Source organism: Equus przewalskii, chromosome 1 (assembly GCF_037783145.1).
Source record: "Equus przewalskii isolate Varuska chromosome 1, EquPr2, whole genome shotgun sequence".
In the NCBI taxonomy this organism is placed as follows: Eukaryota; Metazoa; Chordata; class Mammalia; order Perissodactyla; family Equidae; genus Equus; species Equus przewalskii.
Genome location: NC_091831.1, coordinates 48,735,563 through 48,759,105, shown reverse-complemented (window position 1 = coordinate 48,759,105; position 23,543 = coordinate 48,735,563). Strand labels below are relative to the sequence as shown.

Genomic DNA, 23,543 nt, shown 5'->3' with positions numbered 1-23,543 from the left:
GGTCCTAGAGAATAGTTGACCTAGTCATTCATCTATGCGTGAAGGAACCAGGCTGAGGACACACTATCTAGATATGGGCGCTTCTGAGCTACCTCTGGATTCCCTTCCACAGCTCACCTCAGCTTTCAGGATGTTGCATCAATGTCTTGGCTTGACACACCAGGCCCTCCACTATCTGGCCCCTGACTACCGTCCGGCTTTTTTTCCCTCCGCTCTTCCACCCAGAGCATTCGCTTTGGCTGTATCACGAGAGTTAAAACAACTTTGCTGATGCCGTTAAACACCTCTAGACCTTCGCATTTGCATTCCTCCCGCCTGAACTGCCCCATCCCCCGACTCCCATGACAATTTATTTACTGCAAAACTCTTTTCCATCCTTCACCAGGCAGCCTGTGTCTTATACCTCTGGGCTCAGAAAGAAATCTGAGGATATTTCTGTCAATTATGAAGTTATAATCTTTGCTTTGCCTGCCCTCTTCTCGAGGGAAAGGTTGTATTTTAGTCATTGTTTTATCCTGGTTTATAGCACAACGCATGGTGCGTGACAGATTCAATAATGCACAAATGCACAGATAAACAAAGTGGACCAGAAGCCTGTTAGAAATGCAGAATCTTGGGCCCCACCCCAGGCCTACCACATCAGAATCTGCATTCTAACAAGATCCCCAGGAGATTCTATTGCACATTAAAGTTTGAGAAACACTCATCCACTCTACCCTGATCTCTCACTTCTACAACATCCGAAGCACTGATTGTCCGAGGCTCTGGGTTTGGTAATTATTAATTTACCTGCCCTGCACTGTGCTTAAATGATATATGTGAGTGTGTGATTGTGCATGTATGTATTTGTGTATGCTCACACACTTCCATTCTCCTCACACAGAAGACCATACAGGGACTCTCTCACTATTCCTCTCAGTGCTCAGCACTGGGCTATCCCAGGGTAGGTGCTAGGTACAAATTTATGCAAAAAGCCAAGGGCCACTCACAAAAATAGGTTTTGTAAAACTGTATTATGCATGTTTCTATGACAGAAAAGCCCATGTCAAACTAAATCTGAGACTATTGGGAAGGAGACTAAGGTGAATTACCTTGCCTCTAGTAAGTATCAAGTAAAATATGAATTCTTAGTAAACACTACAGACAGCTCTCTCCAACTTGGTCCCCAGCTTCCACCACTGTACGTGAAAGGACATATGGTAGTCCATTAGGATCAGATTTCCTCATTCATATTCTATATTTAACATTCCTTAGTCTTGTTATGCCTGGAGATTTAGTACTTTTGGTTACTGTTCAACAACTCTTATTATTCTTCCTTGAGACACTCAGGAAATGCTTGTCTACCTCAACCCTGAGTTGTTCATACTTCACAATTTAATTATTTCAAGCACTAATGCCAAGTAAAGATAACTCTTAGTTTATTACTCACTGAACTGGGTAGACCACAACAGCTATGTACACCATGTGACTAATGAGAGGCAAGAGAAGCAAGCTAAATTAAGTGGGCAATATTTTTGACCTCCCTAGAAAAAGATTCCATAGGAAGCTAAAATCTGCTACCAAAGCAATGGGCAAAAGAGGTGCTAGAGATGTGATAAACGTGGGAAAAGAACGGTAGCTTTTATTGAGATTCTACTGGTGTGAAGTACTGTACTTGGCACTTTATGTACCTTATCTCATTTAACCTCATCAACCTAGTGAGGTAGGAATCATAGCCCTGATTTTACCAATGAGGAGGACAGGCCTCCTAGGTATTCTCAGGTTCACACAGCTAGTCATGGGCCTAGTTTTTGAACCACTTCTTTTAAAAAAATTTTAATTGTAAAAAACACATGACATAAAATTTACCATCCTAACCATTTTTAAGTGTACAATTCAGTAATGTTAAGTATATTCACATTGTTGTGCAACAGATCTCTAGAACTTTTTCATCTTGCAAAACTGAAACTCTATATCTGTTGAACACCATCTTCCCCCTCCTCCCCCCACCATTTCTTTTTATAAACCAGTCAAAAGTAGTATTTTGCTTATTTTTTTTTCTCCTGTTATATCCTTCTTCCATTTTCTCTGCCCTCTCATGATACCATATACTTTAAGTTGCCCTGGTCTATCCCAAGTTCTCAGGATGTTACTTTTCCTACAGAGTCTGTGCAGCAAACAACAAGGAATGGATTGCCGATGGAAGAAAATCAGGAGAAGATTACTTGGTTCTTGTAATGCTGGAGGTGTAGCTCTGTACTTTGCCTGTGTTGAGGGAAGCTCTCAGCATAGGCCATTATTTCACTGAAAAATCAGTCGTGCCTGTCCAAGATTCTCACTTTGGCACCCAGCCACATTCCTGTGGCCGGGATTCCAGCACTGCAGCCTCGTGACAGCATCCTTCCAAAGTTCCATGAGGGTAGCATACACATGCCCAATCCAGGAAACTGCCTGGTGGTCCTGCCCACTAGAAAGGTTTTCTGTCCCTGGTACCGGACGCACATTCCTGAAGATGAGACAGAATGAGAAGGTACTGTGGCCTGTGGTGCAAGGTTGCACATCTTTGAATTTAGCATAGTGAATTGTCTTACTTGGGTTTACACAATCTTTGCATAATTCTATTTAAATGAATCCTTTATTAGATATTCAGAGAAAGGGAAACATTTATATTGATACATTAGAAAGCAATCAGGGCCCAGAGAGAGCAATTAAGAAATGCCAAGAGGAGCAGCAGACATCCCCCAGAGCCATCTCTCCAGAGTCTTGTGTCACCAGTGGACGCATCATGCAGTGATGGGCTCATGCTAGACAGCCAGCATCCCCAGGCTCCAGCCTGTGGGAACACACAGTGTCATTTCTCCCTGGGTTTCATGTCACCAAAGATGATGGAGTCACTTCTTTCAGATCCTGCAGTGCCGTTGTTCGATCTTGGTGAGACCAGGAGCTTGTCAGAGTTCCAAAGCCTTGATGGGATGCTGAAGTAGGCAGACCTGGTTTAAATCCAGCTCTACAACTAATAGCTCAATGACCTGGAGTGAGTGACATATCTTTTCTGTGTATAGGTTTATTAAATGAGATTATTAGAAGCAGCACATATATTTGCTGACTTGGTTAATAAATGTTAGCTGTTGTTATTTTTATTGTCTTATTATTTCCACTTATAATAATATAGCTTGGACTAGAACTTAGATCATCTGGTATTCTCAGAGAGTGGTCTGAAAATTATAGCCCATTTGCCAAATCTAGCCCACCACCTATTTTATAAACCAAGTTTTATTGGAACACATACATGCTTATATGTTGATACAAATAGTCTATGGCTGCTTTCATGCTACGTAAATTCTGCAATTCTACAAAAATTCTGCTACAATGGCAGAATTGAGGAGCTGTGTGACAGAGATTGTAAGGCCCACAAAACCTTAAATATTTACTATCTGGCCTTTCACAGAAAAAGTTTGCCTCTACCTAGGGGTTAAAGGATGTTCTAGAATGAGACCAACCTAGCAGCAGAAGTAAATTCTAAGGACAAAGAGTTGACATTATGAGGATTTAGAAATGACCTAGACTTTGGAGTGAAAAGACATGGATTCTAGTTTCACCTCTGTCCTCCCTAGCTGAATAACATTGGGCAAATCATTGCAGCCTGAGCTTAAATTTCCTTCTCTGTAAAATAAGATAAGACTATCCACTTTGGATATTGGTAGCAAGGGTTAAATTAAACAACTTACATTCAAGTCCTGTATAACTATTCAAGTCCTATAAACATTCATTCATTCATTCATTCACTCATGTGACAGAGACCAGATGAGGAACAGAGGGTTCAGAGTAAAAAAACAGACACAATCTTGGGCCTTATGGAGCTTATCTTCAGGCTGGGAAGACAGGCCACTTGATGTGTTCTATTTCCTAATTAATCAATCTCTTTATACTCACTTTTTTCCTTTTCCTTTTTTTTTTTTGCAGGGAAAGTTTCACCCTGAGCTCAACATCTGTTGCCAACCTTCCTCTTTTTTTCCTTTTCTTTTTTCCTCCCCAAAGCTCCAGCTCATGGTTATGTATCTAGTTGTAAGTCCTTCTAATTCTTCTATGTGAACCACCACGACAGCATGGCAACTGACAGATAAGCGGTGTGGTTCCACAACTGGGAAATAAACTTGGGCCACCGAAGCAGTGCGAGCACTGAACTTTAACCACTAGGCCATCAGGGCTGGCTCTATAGTCACTTTTTAAGAGATCCAATTTCAAATGTGAAAGCATACACTATAGGAAAATGTCTATACTTTATAATTCTGCCTTTGGCTCAGCCTGGGTCAGAGATATTAAGTTGTACATCTTTCACCATTTAGTTGGTTATTTGCTTTTATTCAAACAATGGATCAGCTGAGTCCTTCAAAAGAAACACATTCACAGAGTTAGACAAGTTGTCTGGTGAATGTGACACATGCAGAGATGCCCACAGGATGATTTAAGCCTTTGTGCATTTACAAAACAAAGTTCAACCAAGCAAAATGGTGCTCTGTAAGAAAAACCCACAGACCAAATACAAACACACATCAATCGGCGCCGACTCATAAAACTCAACTAAGAAAAGAAAACATATGCCATCAGATATTTTTCTGTTGTTTTTTGCTTTTTCATTTAGATTACTTTTCATTTACATTACTTTTTTGGAAAATTACAAACAGTAAGCAGGCAAAAAATAAATTTGATTTAAAACATCCACCTCTAAATCATGTTTCAGCTGAAGGACAAAGGACTGCTTATTTGTTCTAATTCTAGGCCAGTGTCCAATTACACTTCTGTATGTCAATTTATCTAGAGTAAATATGCATTAAGAACATATCACTCCTCACTAATTTTATTAATAAGATTCTTTGAGTTTTCACTGCACTGTAGAAAGACTAATAATGTGTTAAAGATTTATAGTCTAGTATGAGATCTACCAATATCCCTATTAAAAGGGTTTCACTCTCTTAAAATAAAAAGCTTTTAGATGCTGGTCAGTCTACAGGCGTGTCTCCCAAGTTAGCCATCTGACCGTGGTTTCTACACCCTGGGCACAAAAGGGACATTTAGTATGAAAGCAGTAAATGAAAACTAGAGGCTGTTGTCAAATTGTCAGCCATTGTGCTCATATTAATAACCACTGCAGCTGTCTGAGGCTCAAATTAGCATCTTTGAAACAAGTTAAACACTTCCAGTACTATTTAGAGCCATTTCAAAGAGAACAACAAAAGTTTATGTTGAGATTTTTTGCTAGATGGCATTTAAAATAAAAATCTCTTCAGAAGCCTAAACTACCCTGTTTTGAGGTGCCATTATAGGATTACCTGATGAATCTTCATTTCCAATTAACTAAATATTCCAAAAGCTGGATTCATAGGCACATTAACTTATGCCCATGTGCTCACGAGAACTCATGTAAATTCTTGTAATTTAAAGAGAGAAGAGAACTTTCCCCGGAACAGGCACGTTTCTTACTTATCAGATAGCTGAAGTAGAGCAGTATTATTCCCGGCTCCTCACTCTGGCATTTGAAGAGAATAACCATTTCTAGCAAAGACAACAATTCAGGTTGGAGCTAGGTGAGTATACCTCTTTGAATCTCCTGAGTTGAGGAAGAGGACCAGCATCCCTCCAAAGAAACTATTCCAAAAGCACATTAACTGCGGGAAAAAATGATCCATCTTGGGATTCGAGAATACCTGTGACTTGATACAGATGAGCTGGCAATGAGTAAGTCAGTCATTGTGTCAGCTGCCCCAGAGGGGCCTGACAGTTTTAACTTCAAGCGATATCATTTAGATTCTTCAGATGACCTCTCAGGACTTATATAGGGGAAACTTGCTGTGCTAAGCTCCTGAAATTAGTTTTCTGAATTGAACAGCGGTAAGACACAGCCCAATACCTAGGAGCAAATGAATTTATTTAGAAAATAAGGAGAGATGGCTGAGTATTTTATTCAAATGTCAAGTTCATTCACCCTCTGACTGTTTCACTCTTAACCCTTTAAAGTCCTAAGTAATTAAGTAGATGAATATGCTATTCCATTATTCCCTTTGGATTTACACTATTGGGAAACACTGGATTTACTCCTGGGAAGTCAGAGTCCTGGGTTCTAATCTTGATTCTGCCCTGTCTACCTCACTGGGGCCTTAGAAGAACAAGTGGATAATATATATAAAAACATCTTGAAAAGTGTAAAGTAATGATCTATTTACTATATAAACATTTATTAACTCCCTACTCTGTTCCAGGCATAGCTACACATGTGTTCTCCCATACTTAGAAAAATATTACTCTACTTTTAAAATGAAGAAAAGAATACTCAAAAAAGCTGTTTAGCTTGACCCAAGTCATAAGAGCCATGACATGAAAAGCTGAGATATAAATTCAGGCCTTTTCAGTCCAAGTCTAGGTCCATTTGCTCCCATCTCAATTCTAAATTTACACTAATATATTAAAGAATGCTAAGACTTAAATGTCTTGTATGAAGTTAGCAGGTGACTTGAATCCTTTAAGCCAAAGGGCCCTAACCTTTTGTGGAAGAAGCTTCTATTAATTTCCTTGAAACCTGGAGGGTTGGTACTCACAGGGAGCTGGTCAGTAGGACAGGTGAGAGGGCAGTGCTGCTCCTGCATGACACTCCCTCAGAGTGCCAACCAGGAGAGAGAGAACAGCAGTGAAGAAGGTGGTGATGACCACTAACTTGGGGAGCTACCATGTACGCTGCAAAGTTCATTGGTAGCTTCACATCTCTTAATTGAGGGGCCTCACTTTTCTGCAAAGAAGTGCAGGCTGTGAGAATTTCATGGAGTCCTAGTGGGAATTTTTTGAGGGGTGCCTTTTCTTGGGGCACCTTAAATCTCAATAGGTAGGAAAACTCTAATTCTTAATTAGTAATGCCAACAGGATTGCAACCTAAAACTTTTGAGTCTATTCATCCCATACAAGTCATACTTGGATGAAGTCATGCTTCATTCCATACAAGGCATAGCTGAGAACACTTATGTATTTTTCCCTGATCCTATACAGGTCAATAACCTTCCTTCTTATTTTCCAACAGACAGTGATATTTTAGACTCATATGCACAACTCTAAGACCATAGAGGAATATGATTCAAATGATTCTGTCTGGTAGCATGAGTCAATCTCAGAAGCCAGCTTACTCTAAGCTCTCTATGTGCATCAGCACAGAAGCCCCAGTCCAGGTAACAGCCTCAATGACTTCTTCCTAGCAGTTGGCATGGCCTATTGTTGGGAGGGAGAAAGCTGCCATGCAAAATGGCTCCTTTCCTTTGTAACATCAGCTCTACAGCCAGAGTCAGAATGCCTTCACTCTCCAGCCATTTAGTGAAATGCTTTTCAGGTTCACCATTTTCAGGGAACTTCCTTTACAGCGTTTATTAATGAGAAAAAAAGATGATTGGACCATGCACTTGTAGGGTGGACTGGAAAGTAGTAAACTAACATCCATTCATTCACAAACAGAAGAATTTTATACATTGTATGGAATTAATATGTCTGGACTGCAAACAGCAAAGGAACTGAAGTCTAGAATCCTCTTTTCCCTCTCCTTTCCCCTACCTTATCTCCCTTAAATATATTCAGTATTCAGGTAATGGAACAGAACAAATCAATTGCTCTATAGTGTACATAGGAGGATTCCCTTAAAATGAACTACTTAGTAAAACTTCCATGGTGCTGCAGGAGCCATCTTCGAGCACTATAAGGGGGAAGGAGATATGTCCTAGTCCAGCCAGGTGTGAGAGGCACTAAGAATTCCTCTCAGTGAGGACAATCTGCCTTGATCCAATTTAGAGCCTTCAGCTTCCCCGGCCCTTTGGCTCTTGATATCTGTTGCTCCTGACCTCACTTCCTCCTTCTCTCTACTTCCCCTCTCCTCTATATGCCCTTATCTCTGTTATCTTGATCCTAGGTCCTGGCACCTGATCCTAGAGACTGTCTTCACTGACAACTTGAAAATAGAGTTGTCCACTTAAAATATATCATGCCCACAATTCCCAGTGGGAATAAAAGCTTGTTGAGTAAGAACTCAGTCTATTCCTAGTTAATGACCCAAGCAGCAAAGATGTTTCCTTGTTTCAAGTATTTACATGAACTTAAAAGAAGTTGGGTTGGAACTGGATTTGAGGAGTTTTCTTACAACAATTTCTTTTTAACAGAAAAAAAGTAAAAATGTTCCCAAGGAATCCCAAGAGGCCGCTTAGCCTGGCTGTCTGGGATTCCGTGCTTTCTCACAGACATTCAGGTACTAGGACAGAAGAAACCGATTGCTAAGTGAAGCCAAAAACTTCTTGTGGTCAAATAAGTATTCCAATGTGTGGGCAGGAAAAAGAGGTCTAAAATGAGCTGTCTTCGCATATACTTTGATTGCTGCTCAATTTTTTTTTCCTCTATAAACTGGCCATTTGCTCCCAGGGCATCTGTCTTGTCAGTGTAATTTAGTGCTTATCAGTCTGGTGATGGAGAAAGTGATGAGGTGTCACCATCACTTGCTTGTTAGCTATACTCTTCCAAGTAGAAGTACAACTCTAGAAAGAATAATTTATGGGTCCATAAATTAAGAGGTGGGAAAAATGGATCTCAAAAAGTGTGGCCACTGCTGGTCTCATGAGTAAAATAGCTTTAAGCAAAATGAAGACAGCGTTGTACAAGGTGTCTGTAGTGGGTTGAATTGTGTTCCCCAAAAAGATATATTGAAGTCCTAATCCCTGGTACCTGTGAATGTAATCTAATCTGGAAAGAGGGTCTTAGCAGACATAATCAAATTAAGATGAAGTCATACTGGATTAGAATGGGCCCTAAATCCAATGACCGGTGTCACTGATGAGCTTCATTCTGAGTGGCAACTCAGCTAGGTTTCCCGTTGAAAAGTGGATGGAGTTAAGTTTTGATTTTCATGTAAAGCCCCCCAATTTCATGGGGTTTTTATGAAAAATCCAAGGAGGCTACGCAAGTTCCTCTGCTTAGTCCAAGTCTCCTTGATGTTGGAACTATGTTCTATCGCCCTTCACCACTCAGCACATGATCCCTATCTGCTCCCTCATTGATTGTACTTTAAATGGATTGCCCAATAGATCAAAGCTTTTAAACTAAAAGTGTGCATAAAAACTAGCTCAGAAGTTCGTAAACTAATGAAGATTAGGTCGTCTTCTCAAAGATTCTGGAGTGAGTTTGGAGTGAAGAACTCAAAATTTCCCTCTTTTTTTCTTTTACATTTCTCTGTCAAATTTTTCTTTTCAGTCATTCTCTGTCTCTGCTTGCCTCTTTTCCTTTCTCTCCATCTTAAGCCTGATGAAAGGTCCAAGTGAGTTTGGGGAATAACAGAAATGAAACTCACAAACACCAAACATTTCTACTCTTAAGCATTATTGAGCATGAAAAAAATTTTAAAGCGTACGAGAAGAGCACAGTCCCAAGATTCTCAGACCTTGCTGCACAGTAGAATCAGCTGGGGAACATTTAACAAACGCCAATGCCTGTGCTCCCCCCAGACCACCTAGATCAGAACGACTGGTGGAGGAGCCGAGGCATTGGTAAATTTTATTAGCAACCCAGGTGATTCCCCAGGTGATGGGCAGGCAGGGTTGAGAATCCTTGGAGTAATCAAAGGATATGACTGCATAAATATGGGTCCACAATGTCCTCTTCTGTTCCTCACTGGGATGCTCCCAGGATGGTGACAGTAGACAGCTGCTAAAACGTAAGGAATCCACCAAGGCTGAGAAGTTCTCTGCAAAGGGCTCCCGGATTTGTACCCCTCCCACTCCTCCCACCCATATCAGCACCCAGAAGGATCTTAGGCTACTAGGAAGCCAAGCACTGTGCTTTCAGCAAACCATGGCCCCCAGGCCTAACTTCTGGGGTCCTGGTCCTGACATTTGGCTACACTGTATTGAGGCTATCTCTCTTGTTCTGTGTCTGTGTTGCAGATTATACAACCTCTATACAAATTGACCTAGAGATTTTCCATTTATTCTCCTTAGGGATCCAGGAACATTCCTGAGTATGACATACAATTATCCTTTTCATCCTCTCCTTTTCATTCTCAGGGATGTACATTAAACGGCAGCCACAATCTATTCATTCTGCCTGTCTAAAATTTAATGAATTATCCTTCTAATTAATTATTCTTTATTATAATGAATTTAACTGGAGAGAGAAGTCACCACTCAGTGTCCCTCCCATTTTCCTGATAACTTTTTGATATTTTGCCAAAAAGAAAAGAGAACTTGGAGCTGTGCAGTGGTCAAAACAGAGCTAATATTTAAAATTCATTACTTTTAATTTTTAATAGGTGCATAGTGTTTCATTACATGCCTTTACCTAGTTTAATTAACCAGTACCATACTGACAGACACAGACAATCATGAAATGAATATGTTTCTACATATTCTACATATGTATGTGCTATTATACCTGTAGGACAAATTCTTAGAAGTGGAATTTCTGAGATGAGGGGAATATGCATTTATAATTTTGAAAGATATTGCAAATTACCTTCCACAGAGTTGTCACTGTCCCACCACTGATGTCTGAAATGGGCTATTCCTCATATCCTCACTAATGCAATGCAGTATCAAACTAGTTTGTCTTTGCCATTCTGATGGCTGAAGATGGAATATCACTGTAGTTTCAATTTGCATTTCTCTCATGATCAGTGAGATTGGACATCTTTTCAAATTTTCAAGACCTATTTATTTTCTTATGAACTATTTCTTTATATCTTTCAATTTTTCCATTGAATTTTTAGTTTTTTTCTCATATTTACTTAAATTTAATAAATTAGGAAAATAAGTCTGTTGTCTGTGATGTATGATGCAAATACTTTTTCTTAGATGTCCATTTAACATTATTTATGCTGTGGGTTTTTCTCTTGCAGATTAAAAGATTTATTTCCATAAATATATTGATTTTTTTATGATTTCTGGATTTTTTGTCATGCCTAGCAAAGTCTTCCCCTCTCTGCAAATATATATAATTTTTTCTACTTTAAAAATTTTTTTTCATGTTTACTGAAACTTTTTTTTTACCTTTTTTCAAGTTTTACTTTTTTTCATGTTTACTGAACAATCCCTTTTTCCCACTGATAAGCAATGCTATTTTTATTATGTACTAAATATGTTTGGGGGTTTATTTCTGTACTGTATCTTAGTCCATTAATTACTTACTTAGTAATTAATTAATTACTTAGTCCAATAATTACTAACTTTTCATAATTTACTATCTGATAGGACAAGGCCTAGCTCATTACTCTTCTATTTCATAATTTTTCCTGGCCATTATTGCTTCCTAGTTTTTCCATATGAACTTAGCATCAGTTTATCTAGTTCTAAAAACAATCCTGAGCATATTTTGATCATGATTACATTAAATGTGTACATTAAATTAAGGGAAATTGATATATTTATGATGAGTTTTTCCAAAAACAAGGTATATATTTTCATTTGTTCATCATATTTCGTATCCTTCGTTAACATTTAAAAAGGTTCACACAAATCTTGCACATTTCTTGTTTAAGCCTAATTTTTGGTTATTTCATGGGTTTGGGTTCTTTTTTCCTTTGATATTTTGAAAAAGATCTTTTCATCCCTTATAAAATTTAACTTGCTGAGATGTGTATATATAAACATTATTGATTTTTGTATATTAAATTTATATTCAGTATTCTTATTTTCCAGGAAGAACCAATGCCTCCAAGACACAGCAGCACAAAAAGTCATTAGGGGAGGGGCTGGCCCCGTGGCCGAGTGGTTAAGTTCGCGCTCTCCGCTGCAGGCGGCCCAGTGTTTCGTTGGTTTGAATCCTGGGTGCGGACATGGCACTGCTCATCAAACCACGCTGAGGCAGCGTCCCACATGCCACAACTAGAAGGATCCACAACGAAGAATATACGACTATGTCCCGGGGGGCTTTGGGGAGAAAAAGGAAAAAATAAAATCTTTAAAAAAAAAAAAAAGTCATTAGGGGAGTAGGAAGAAAAAAATACAGACATGTTTGCCTACTCAAGAATATCAGATTTTTCCTTTCCACCTTGAATCTTAAAAGGTTTTATTTTAGGATCAAGGCAAGGAAATTTAGACAGTGAACATATTTAACAAACAGAAAATATAAATTTATTCCAAAGGGGTTTAGATAAAATCATCAATTATAGTTCAGTAATCAAAATGGTAATGCAACACACTTAGCCTTGCATTCAAAGCCTTATCCTGGAGGATATAGATTCCCTGTCCACTCATCTCCCAATACTCCTCAGCATCCCTATATGACTCCCATTCCAGTCATGGTGGTCTCCATCCTGTGGCTGATACCCACCACCACTGCTTGCCATGCCCACAAAGTCAAACTTCTGTACTATTGCTCATGGAATCTTGCCTAGAGTGCCATCCTGCTATGTTTTGTCAATTTCACATCTTCTCTCCTTGAAGACCAGCATCTCCTCTATGAGGCATTCATGTGCCATCACTGTCTATAATCTTCTCCATGACATTACTTATTAATGGTAGCATTTGTTTCTAAATAATTGCCAGATTTTGGAGTTGGGCATCTCAATCTTCAAGTTCCAGGTATGCCACTTACTGATTCTATCATCTTAGATAAGTTCATTAACTTCTCAGAGCCTTGGTTTTCTCCTCTGCACAATGAGGGTAATAATATGTAACCCACTGCTCACCCATGGTTATTATCAGGACTAAGTACACTTTAAAATTTTATATAAACTCTGGAGTGCTATCCAAATATCAAATATGGAGTGTAAGGAATCAAGAGAAAGAAGCAGAGCCCTTTCCTCTTGCTCTAGGAGGGATTCAGAAAGGGGACAGAAAGAGGAGAGTGACTCTCGTTTTGTTATTCAACTGATGTGGTCAGCCAGGCAGTGGGCTGCACTCTTTTGTCGGAATAGCAAATAGGCTCTATCACAAGTGCCAATGCTAACCAATTATGAATGCCTGCCTGAACGCTGTGTTCAGGAGTCTGAGGACCCATCTGCGTAGAGAGGGCAATGGCTGCAGTCAATTAGTAATGGCTGCATGGGCACAAGAAGGAGAAAGGGCAGAATGAATGCCACATGTCTGTTCTGCCCCCAGCTTTGGGATCCCATCATGGGAAAGCAAGAATTTGACTTGCTACCGCTATTGACCCTGTGATTTTTTTCCCAGCGTCTCTGTTGCCATTAGCCTAACTGTCTTAAATCTGATTTAAGTTCCATTTGTTCCTTCAGTGTCTGACTAGAAAATATAGACTATCCCCTACCCTCTTAGGGAACTTATCTCAATGGGCACACTTCAGTCACATAAACAATTACCTGTTATTCTTACACTGTGCAGGACACTATGCTGGGGCCAAAGGAAAACCAGTAGCATTTATTGAATATCTCCTACATGCCAGTCACTGTTTCGGGCACTCCATGAGCTTTTTCATTTCATCCTCAAACACTCCACAAAGCTGATGTTACTCTTCTGCCCACTTTACAGATGAAGAAACTAAATTATTGAGGTCAAATATGTTGCCTTGAACCTGCAGAAGTCTTTTCACTACAATGTAGTGTCCCACCCTCAAGGGGCCTCTGAGTGTGCTGTACCCACTCTTACACTGCAAACTGAAAGGATCTCATTGACTGCTGGGTCAGCTGACATCCATATCCTCTACCTGCTCATAACAGAGCGATCCCACAGACCTGAAACTCTTCAAATCTTCCAGTTAGGAAACTTAATAATCTTTCTGTGTCTTCACATAGAAAAGAGAGACTGTCAACCCAGAACAAACCTTGGGAACATTGCAAGATTACCCGATGATCTAAATTTATCCTGCAGGAGCTGCTAACCATTATTTTATTTATGGCACTCTGGATCTCAATCTCCTTAGTTTCATTACTCCCAATTAAGCTTATGTATGCTCACAAAGCATCATTACATGATTTAAAGACAGAGTATTTTGAATTAATTATATGCCTACATTTTGTAACATATTCAAGGTGCCTCACTAAAATTGGAGCTGCTTTTTATAGCTGCACAAATGAGGGTAGCTATGTTATTGAAGTTCCATTTCTGAGAATTATATCCTACTTAAGGTAAAATGTACATGTTTTCTTATGTATGTTTTTAGAATTCCATGATTTAACACATACCTACTTGCTCTCAGTAAACATTTAACTGGAAAGAGAAGCCTGCACATCTACCTCATGAAGCTGAGTAGCCTGAATAAATTGAAGCATTTTCAAACGTTTATTAATTACTTTCCCTTTGCTGGTTATTGGTGATGGATGAGGTTAAAGGTAGATCATCATTCCACAACGGCCACAGCTACATTTGAGGCAGGGAGGGTTATTAAGGCTCTCAAGAAACAGAGGGATTTATATTTTAGCTGGAGTTAATTCCATGGTGAATCAAGTGAGAAAAATACTCAACTCTCCCTGAGGCAAATGAGGTTACCATGACCTCTTCCAAGGCGCTAAGTGGTTCCTGGAAGTACAATTTTATGTAACATTTTATTATATTTACTCCCAGAGTGCTTTTCTCTCATAAGACTGTGAAGGCAGGTTTCCCTAGTCTTTCTATTCTCTCCCCTTCAGCCCCATTTCTGAGGTCTAATCCTATATCTCAAGTATCCATTGCTCTCATATTTCCCACCTCCACCCACCAACCTACCTACCCTCCACTCCCAGCATCTCCACCTCCAACCCTCAGCCTCCCTGCCTCCACCATCCGGTTTCCCACCCTTCACTCCTCAGACTCCCCACCTTCCACCACCCCCACCTTCCTCACCCTCACTGCCCTAGCATCCTTACCCTCTACACTTTAACCTCTCCACCCTCCACCCTCCAACCCCAAGCCTCCCCACCCTCCACCACCCCCAACTTCCTCACCCTCCATCACCCTAGCATTGCTACCCTCTACCCCTTAATCTCCCTATCCTCCACCCCCCACAGCCTCCCCATTTTCAACTCCAGCCTCCCTCCCCTCCACCACCTCCTAACTTCTCTACCCTCCACTACCCCCAGCTTCTCCACCCTCCACCTCTCCTTGCCTCGCCACCCTCTACCCTTTAATTTTCCTACCCTTCCCCTCAAGCTTCCTCACTTCCTGCCCCCAGCCTCCCCGTCCTTTAATCCCTAGCCTCCCCATCTCCCTTCCTGGAACTAGTCCACTGAGGTTTGACCCTCCTGCATCCTAGTGCCACCATCAAAACTCACCTGTCCTATATCCTGTTCTTTAAGGCTTCTCCTCTCTAACAGAAAATCTAATCAACAATTTAATGCTAGGTATAGATGGCTGATGATAGATCAATGTGTTATATTTCAACATATAATTTTAAATAAAAAATATACACTGTGTAACACACAATACTTAGGCTAGAGGAAAGCAAAGATGAATGAGGACTTGCCTTGCCCTTCTCTCTTATTTTTTCTAGCTATAATAATAAAAATGACATCATGCAATGTGGTCATCCACTCAGTCTTGACTTGAGATGAATTTGACTCTCCAAAATTAAATCTACCTTCAAAGGACAATGGTCAGCTACAAGTGAGGTTATCGGAAAGAACATGCTGCTGACTCTAGAGGTAAATTCCAGAAGAGATAGCTGCAGTTGAAAGAGCATAGACTTTGGCATATCTGAACAGATATAGGCTCAAATCTAAGCTTGCTGGATGGCTAATATTAGGTAACTCAGGAAATATTTCCAAGTCTCAGATTCCCCATTTGAATAAAGGGGATAAAAGCACCCCTTTAGATAGGTGATTCACCTTGTAGATTAAATAGACAAGGCTAAATGGCAAGTAGAATATTTTAAGCAAAGGCAGCATCTTAAGTGTAAAGTTTCCCAAGAGTCAACCTTGTCTTTTTACAATTAACTTCCTTGTACCTTCATTTACACAATAAAAAAGTGATATTCTTTATAGTTATGCCTCCTGCAGGTGACCAAAGAGCCATATGCTGGCAATCTGCCACTTAACTGAACATTCAAAAAATCATTAAGTCATCTGAAAACTCCCCACAGAGCAGAATAGCTGGTCTTCTGTGAAATTCTTGGAGCCCAGGAATATCGAATATAGGGGCTGGAAGTTAGCAATAGAATGTCATCTTGTAGCACTAAAATGCCTACATTCTAGTTCTGCCCTGGGTGCATCCAGAAATGGGCAGTTCTGGGCTTTCAAGTTGAAGCCATACTCTTTTTAAAGATGGCTCAAGGCCAGGCTACTGTAATCCATGCTTGTGCTGATACATTCTTAATGACCATATGAGGGCTAATGGCTTTTAAAGACTTCATGTGTTTGGGGAAGTGGGTTGAGTGGTGTTGCTATTCCAAAGCATTCCAGGGCCTAGTCCTGCTGTGTGATACTACTATCTGGAGAGCTTACCAGTGATCGGTGGTGGAATCTATTTGAATTACATTGCAGCGCCTTATTATTTGGGGGAAAGTTGCTGAAAATTCTCAAGGCTCGGTTTCCACATTGGGAGAATAATAATCACATCATAGGCTGTTATGAAAAATGACAGTGGCAAATAGACTTTTGGTGGGAAACATGATGTAGTCTATACAGAAGGAGAAATATAATGATGTACACCTGAAATTTATACAATGCTATAAATCAATGTTACCTCAATAAAAAAAAAAAGAAAAAGAAAAATGACAGAGTGATTAGGTGAATAGAGGACAAAATGAACCTGTTTGAAGCAGGGAGTACAGCCCCTGGTACATAATAAGAACTCACCAAATTCTAGTTTCCTTCTTTCATCTAGCCCTAATCTCAGATTCAAGATCGATCTTACCTTTAGTCAAGTAAGTTTCCATCTATTGATATAATTCTAGAGGTAACAAGAAAGTCCCAGAAAAACAAACAACCCAACGAAACGACTGATTTGCTGATTCCTTTCGATGGAGCCTTCGCTGACTCACTCCTTATTTCACTCAAAGCTCTGCACATATGTCCCCTCCTTAGAGAGTCTTCCTTGACCATCCTATCTAAAATAGCCCCCCTCCATATCACTCTTATCTCCTTATTTTTCTTCATAGTACTTATCACTACCTGAAATTATATTATACATGTTTTTGTTTATTCCCTGTCTTCTCCCACTAAGGTTTAGGCTCAGTGATGGCAGAGCGTTTGTCCATCTTGTTCACTACTGCTCTCCCAGCCCAGCTTTTAGAACAGTGTTTGGACATATTTGACAGGTGCTCAATAAGTATTCGTTGAATAAACGAATAAAGGATGTTTTAAATTCTTCCCCTTAAAGCTTTATTTATAACAAGAAGCATCATTTAAGCATTTACTTGATCCCTTGACACTTCATATTGGTTCCATAATTTAATCTTCTGAACATCCTCTCTGAGATAGGAGCAATTATGATCCCCTAATATAGGTGAGAAAATGAAAGTTTAGAGAGGTTAAGTAACTTGCCCAAAGGCAGAAGCACAGATGGGATTCATTCTAGGTTATTGGACTATAGAATCATCTGCATCTCCAATTCTTTCCCTTACCCTCCTGCTTCTACACTTAAATTCTACCGTATTTTGAACTGCCTCTTTATTTCATGTCAAAATGCAAATATCGTTGGGGGTGGGTAACATTAAACTGTTATTGGTCATTTACCCTCTTTGGTGCATGTCAGTTAGGAAATGGGTTGGGGAGAAGTACATAGAGTTTGGAAGTCTGAGCACCTGAGATGGGAAATCTTAGAACCAGGATATGAGCATATAAGACTAATGAGCTATTGCAGCATTTTGCCAAAGGTTGCTCCACCTTGTAATCATTCCACATCCAGAACTCTCCTCCTCCTTAGCACTGTTTTTTTCCCCTTGCAGTTTAGCATCTCCAAGACAGCACAGCTCTGGGAGTTCAATTCGTGGTTTGACAATACCTCCCTCAGTTGTAAAAGAAGTCAATCAGACACAAGATGAGAAATTGCCAGAGGTTTTGGGGTTTTTTTGGGGTTTTTTTTTTTTACTCCAGTGTCATTTCTTCCTGTATTAGTTGATAGTCCAGGAAAAAGTGCTGGCTGATTGGATTTGAATCTCAACTGTGCGATCACGGCACTCAGTAGTTCTCCATAGGATAGACTATAGCCAGCATGTCACTGTTACCACAGCAAGATAGGACATAGACGTTTAGTAAAAGGAAAGAACAAAAATAACAAGGTGCCAGGTTGGCTGTACATGTAGGTAGGGAGGAAGACTGTTTCCACATTGTAATTTGAGAGGTATACAGGCTACTTGTTTCAAAATATCAGTCTTAGCTCTTAGTTTGAGATTCCCCCATTAGTGTCATTTCATTTCCAGGAAGAGATTGTCTCCCGAAGCCTCCCTTGCTTGAGAAGGCAGGAAGGGGACATTAAGCTTGGATTAGCTAGCCGTTGCCATAGAAACTAGAAGCAAGGCCTTGGAGGGAATGAAACGTTGGGCAGGTAAGTGTTCATGAGGAGGAAAAGGGATAGAGTGAGAGTTTAGATGAGGTGGCACCATAATTAGTAGCCCTGGGCAGCCATGGAGCAGTCATCTATAAAACAAAAAATTACTATGAATTTTAGTCAGGTATAATCATAAATTTCTCCATCACAAAGTTGGCCATTGCTCACCTTAAAATGGTTAGCTCTCACTCTCTTTAACCATGCATGAGTTTTTAAAAACTTCTTAGCCCTTCTCACCCTCTAGTTCATTTCCAAGACAAAAATAATTTAACTTTCCCAAGCAATAACAACAACAAAAATTAGAATCTACCTCCAGCCTGGTATATGGACTGCAAAGACAATTGGCCAGATACAACCAGATACTAGCATCTTTCTTATTGTGTTCCCAGATATTCATTTGGGACAATAGATTATAGGAGGGAATAGATTGCAGTTTATTTAAAAAAAAGTGAATTTTTAGAAAAGTCATTATCCTTCAAATGAAGGTTTCCAATGAAAAAATAAATCTTATAAACATAACATCATAGAACAGGGAGGAATCTTAAAGGTCTTTTAATTCCATCCTCTTCTCTTACAGAAGAGAGTGCTAAAAGCCAGAGAGGTTAATTATGTCCTTTAACCACCTAATCACTCTGTCATTTCTAATTATTGCTAGGAAAAAAACCAGGAATTCCCAGTGCCTTCCATTTGTGTGCACTGAAAAATCAGTTTGCATATCAGCAGGAAATGTCAGCATTAAGGCCAAGGATGTTCAATTTGTTCAAAATAAAGGTAATAAGAGCTGACATGAATTGAGTACTTAGAATGTGCCAGGCATGGGGCTAAATGCTTCACAACTTGTATCTCACTTAACCTCTAAATAGCCCTGTAAGGTATGTTTACCCCATTCTACACATGAGAACATCAGAGTTGAGAGGAGTGAGGTAACTTGTTTATAGTCAAACTAGTAAGGGAAGGACTCAAGCTCTGACTCAAGTCATCGCTCCTTACCATAACACTAAACCATATCTCCTGGCTATTTCTGTGTCTCACTTTCCTGTAAAAAAAACAGGGATCAATAATCAGCTATATTCATGGGTTTAATACCTCCCTCTGACAGAAAAATTCATCCTCAAGGAAAGCCATCCAACTCTAGCCAACTAGCCATATTCCCTAAGAATCTTGTTTTTTGTTAGTGCCGTTGAGTTGATTTCAACTTCTAACAACGCTGTGTACAGCAGGTGGAACCTTGTTGAGTCTTTTGTGCCATCCTGTCACCTTCCAGAGCTCTATCAGACAATACTCTGCTGCTATTCATAGGGTTTTCATGGCCAATTGTTTTGGAAGTGGGTGGCCATGTCCTTTTCCTAGTCTGTCTTGGTCCGGAAGTTCTGCTGAAACCTGTCCACCATGGGTGGCCCTGCTGGTATTTGAAATACTGGTGGCATAGATTTCAGCATCACAGCAACACTTAGCCACCACAGTATGACAACTGACAGATAGGTGGTGTGGTTCCCTGACTGGGAAACAAACCCAGGCTGCTGCCGTGAGAGCACCAAATCCTAACCTCTCAACCACCATCCTAAGAATCTACTTTTTAAAAAATAATCTTTTTCTGATTATAAATGTAAATCATATTCAATATGCAAAATTTAAAAACACAGAGATAAAGGAGAAAATAAAATCTCTTGTAATTATACCAAGGATCACATGCAGAGAAATCTATTTTTTTCTTCCATTTTAAAGACCACTATATTTCTTGCAAAAACCAGCAATAGTCTCTAGTACTTCCTACATGTGTCATTTTCCTTAGGAAAATTCATGTAGCGAATGGCCACCATCAAAGATTATTTACTCTTTAGTTTATTCATTTATTCAACTGAGATTTATTGCTTGAACGTCTACTCTGTGCCAGCTACTCTGATAGTTGCTGGAACTTATTGATGGCTGAAGACAGGCCTTGGTGCTGATCTCATGGAACCCGCAGACTAATTCTCTGAAAGGAGTTTTCCATGTGTTACACCTTAACTAGCCTGAAAGGATACAGATGCTTTTAGCCTATATGCCCAACGGAAGTAATTCTTTCCCTCGGCGTGATAGATGGAGGGCTGATTTAAAGACAGGTCTCAGAGCCTCATAACCAACACAGAGCAATCAAAAATTATTTAAAATTGTAGATCTTGTAACACCTTATCATGGCAAACATAGCTCACAGGCTGGGATTTTAGAGATTTCCCACCAAAAATATTCTTCCTATTCAGGATATAGATACTCCCTTGGTCCTAAGCTGGCTGCTTAACATGTAGAGGGATTAGGAAAGGTCCTTTTGCTTAGAATTACTGTAACATGGACAAAATTTGCCATTAGTCAAACGCTGCTGAGGTTGATTGAAATGTGTGACTAAAATTCATTCTAACAACACATAACGGGGTCTTCTTTCCTAGGAACAGGTGTTTATGGGAGTGAAGCTACTGGAAGTCTAAAGGCTGTGGGGATGGAGGAGACACTTAATGAGTCAGCCAGGGGCACTGTCTTGATTTCCTATTTCTGCTGTAACAAATTGCCACAAGTTTAGTGGCTTAAAGCAAAACACATTTATTCTCTCACAGTACTGGAGGTCAGAAGTCTAAAATGGGTCTGCAGGACTGTGTTCCTTCTGGAGACTCCAGGGGAAAATCTGTCCTTGGCTTTTCCAGCTTCTAGAGGCTGCCCACATTCCTTGGCTCATGGCCCCAGGTCACTCTGACCTTTGTTTGCATTATCACATCTCCTTCACTGACTGTGGTCTTGCCGCCTCCCTCTGATTAGGACCCTTGTAATTACAGTAGGCCCATTCAGATAATCCAGGATAATTTCACCATCTCAAGAATCTTAGCTTAAACACATCTGCAAAGTCCCTTTTACCATGTACAGTCATGTGTTACTTAATGATGGGTGTATGTTCTAGGAAATGCCTAGTTAGGCATTTTTGTTGTTGTGTGATCATAGAGTGTACTTACACAAACCCAGATGGTATAGCCTATTTCACACCTAAGCTATATGGTACTAATCTTATGGGACCACCATCATATATGCAGTCAGTCATTGACTGAAACATTGTTATGTGGCACATGACTGTACAAGGAGCAGGTATTAGGACCTGCATGTCTGTAGTGGGGCCATTATTTGGCCTACGCAGGTTCTAAATATAAACTTGAGTATTGCACATTTTTTTTCAAGCTGGGGCTGTTGAATCCCTCCCACATTCTTTTCTCTCTCTTTTCTTCATGGTCCCTCTCCTGTCCTTCCACTCAGCTCTGTCTGCATTTAAGGCCTGAGTCATGCTTTCTGGGCTTTTCCTCCCTCCCACAGGCAGGAAGAGATTGGCAGCAGAGTTCTGTTCTAACTACTCTTCCTTATTTATTTCACTGTAACCATTATTAGTGCTTGAGAAGCCCAAGGACCCATTACGTAATTGGATTTGTGCTCAAAACTACCTACATCAAACCCTTGAAAGGAGACTTAGTCACTGAACATTTATTTTAGCCATATAATTGCAAATTTCTGGGTGCTTAATATTGGGAAGATGAGCCTAAGTGTAGAGATCTGTTTAATTTTCGGAGGATGAACCTAAGAACAAAGGTCTGTTCTTTCTAGCATAAGGTCTGTAGGCATTTTAGTAACTGAGGCAAGCCAGTAGAAAAGCATTTCAATGCAACTGGAATCATACACTTGGCCAATTCCATAGGACATAGAGGACCTGGAAAAAAGTATCATTCCTGACCTGTTTTGCCTTCCCTTTTAGGCTGAAAGCTCCTCAGCAGAGGAGTCTGTAGCAGAGATTATTATGTTGATGTCAATGCTGGTAGTGACCCTACAGAAGGAAACGCATCCCAAAGGAGAGATGACAAATAGGAAGCACACATACTGCCTTTACCACTCCACACCCAAGACAGACATCACTAAGGCAGCACTGTTCCCCCACAGAGCCTGGATCTGGCCTTAAAACCCTTCCCAAATGCATGCTCCAGCCACTGCCACTCAACCAGAGTTGGCAAGCAAATGGAGCTCTATCTGATGTCCCTGCATTAGAGAATCAATGCACCCCTGATTCCAGGTATTAAGGAAAATTCCTCCTACTGCAATCCAGCAATAAAACACTCTGATGCCGAGAACAGCACTTGAGTTCAATTTCTGGAGCTGGCAAAATCCTGGGAGAGACATTCAAAAGTGAAGCAGATGTGGGGTCAGCCCTGCGGCCTAGTGGTTAAGTTTGGTGCCCTCTGCTTTGGTGTCCCCGGTTTGGTTCCCTGGCACAGACCTATACCACTTGTCGGTGGCCATGCTGTAGCAGTGACCCACATGCAAAAAAGAGGGGAAGATTGGCATGGATGTTAGCTCAGGGCAAATCTTCCTCAAGCAAAAAGAGGAAGATTGGCAATGGATGTTACCTCAGGGTGAATCTTCCTCAGGAAAAAAAGGAAGTGAAGCAGATGCTTCCATCTGCCTGTTTTCTGTTTGGAGACCTTGGGTGGGGATCTTATCTCATCTTACGGTCTCCAGCTCCTCCTTTGGGGATGCTGGATAATGGGGCTTCTTCCTCTTTTGCCTCCATGACTTCTGTGCTTTGAATTCCTGCATTAAATGTGTGGCCCTCCCCCCAATTTCTGCTTTTTCTTCCTTAATTATGTGTCTCTCCTCCTCTGTCCTCAAACCAGAATCCTGCTAGACCCCCAAGAGCACCTTCCCTAGGGAGTACTTGGCAGTATTGTCAAACTCTTCAAAGGCAAGAAGGGGAAAGAAACACCAGCTCATCCATCCCTGTCTCTTTTTTCACCTTGTGGTTTCCACTCACAATAAGCAGCCTTAGAGGTTATCAAACACCCCACCGTGCTTTGACAGCTATTCATCCATTAAAGCCTCTGATTGCCTGGCATAATTGCCGACTGTACTCCTACTCCGTGAACAGGGCTCCTCAACTGTTCTCAGACACTAGCTTGCTTTTACGCGAGGGCTTGCTGAGAAAGAGGAAAAACCCAGCTCATTGAAACAGCGCAGTGACGGGTGAGCCAGCCACATCAGAACATGGGAGGGGAGAAAAACCAGCACTTGCTGCTGTGTGCTTTTTATTATGAGAAAATGGCTCACGCAGCTGACTCCCCAAAATTTTTCCTAGGA

The 23,543-nt window shown here is 40.4% G+C and overlaps 1 long non-coding RNA gene across 1 annotated transcript in view; it reads left to right on the top strand.

The window, feature by feature from the left end:
- LOC139082076 (uncharacterized) overlaps positions 1-11,797 on the top strand; it is a 141,655-nt gene extending 129,858 nt beyond the window's left edge. The window contains exon 3 of the long non-coding RNA XR_011537788.1: positions 11,685-11,797. This is a non-coding gene — a long non-coding RNA (uncharacterized lncRNA). The remainder of the gene's footprint in view (positions 1-11,684) is intronic.
- The last annotated feature ends 11,746 nt before the right edge of the window (positions 11,798-23,543 follow it).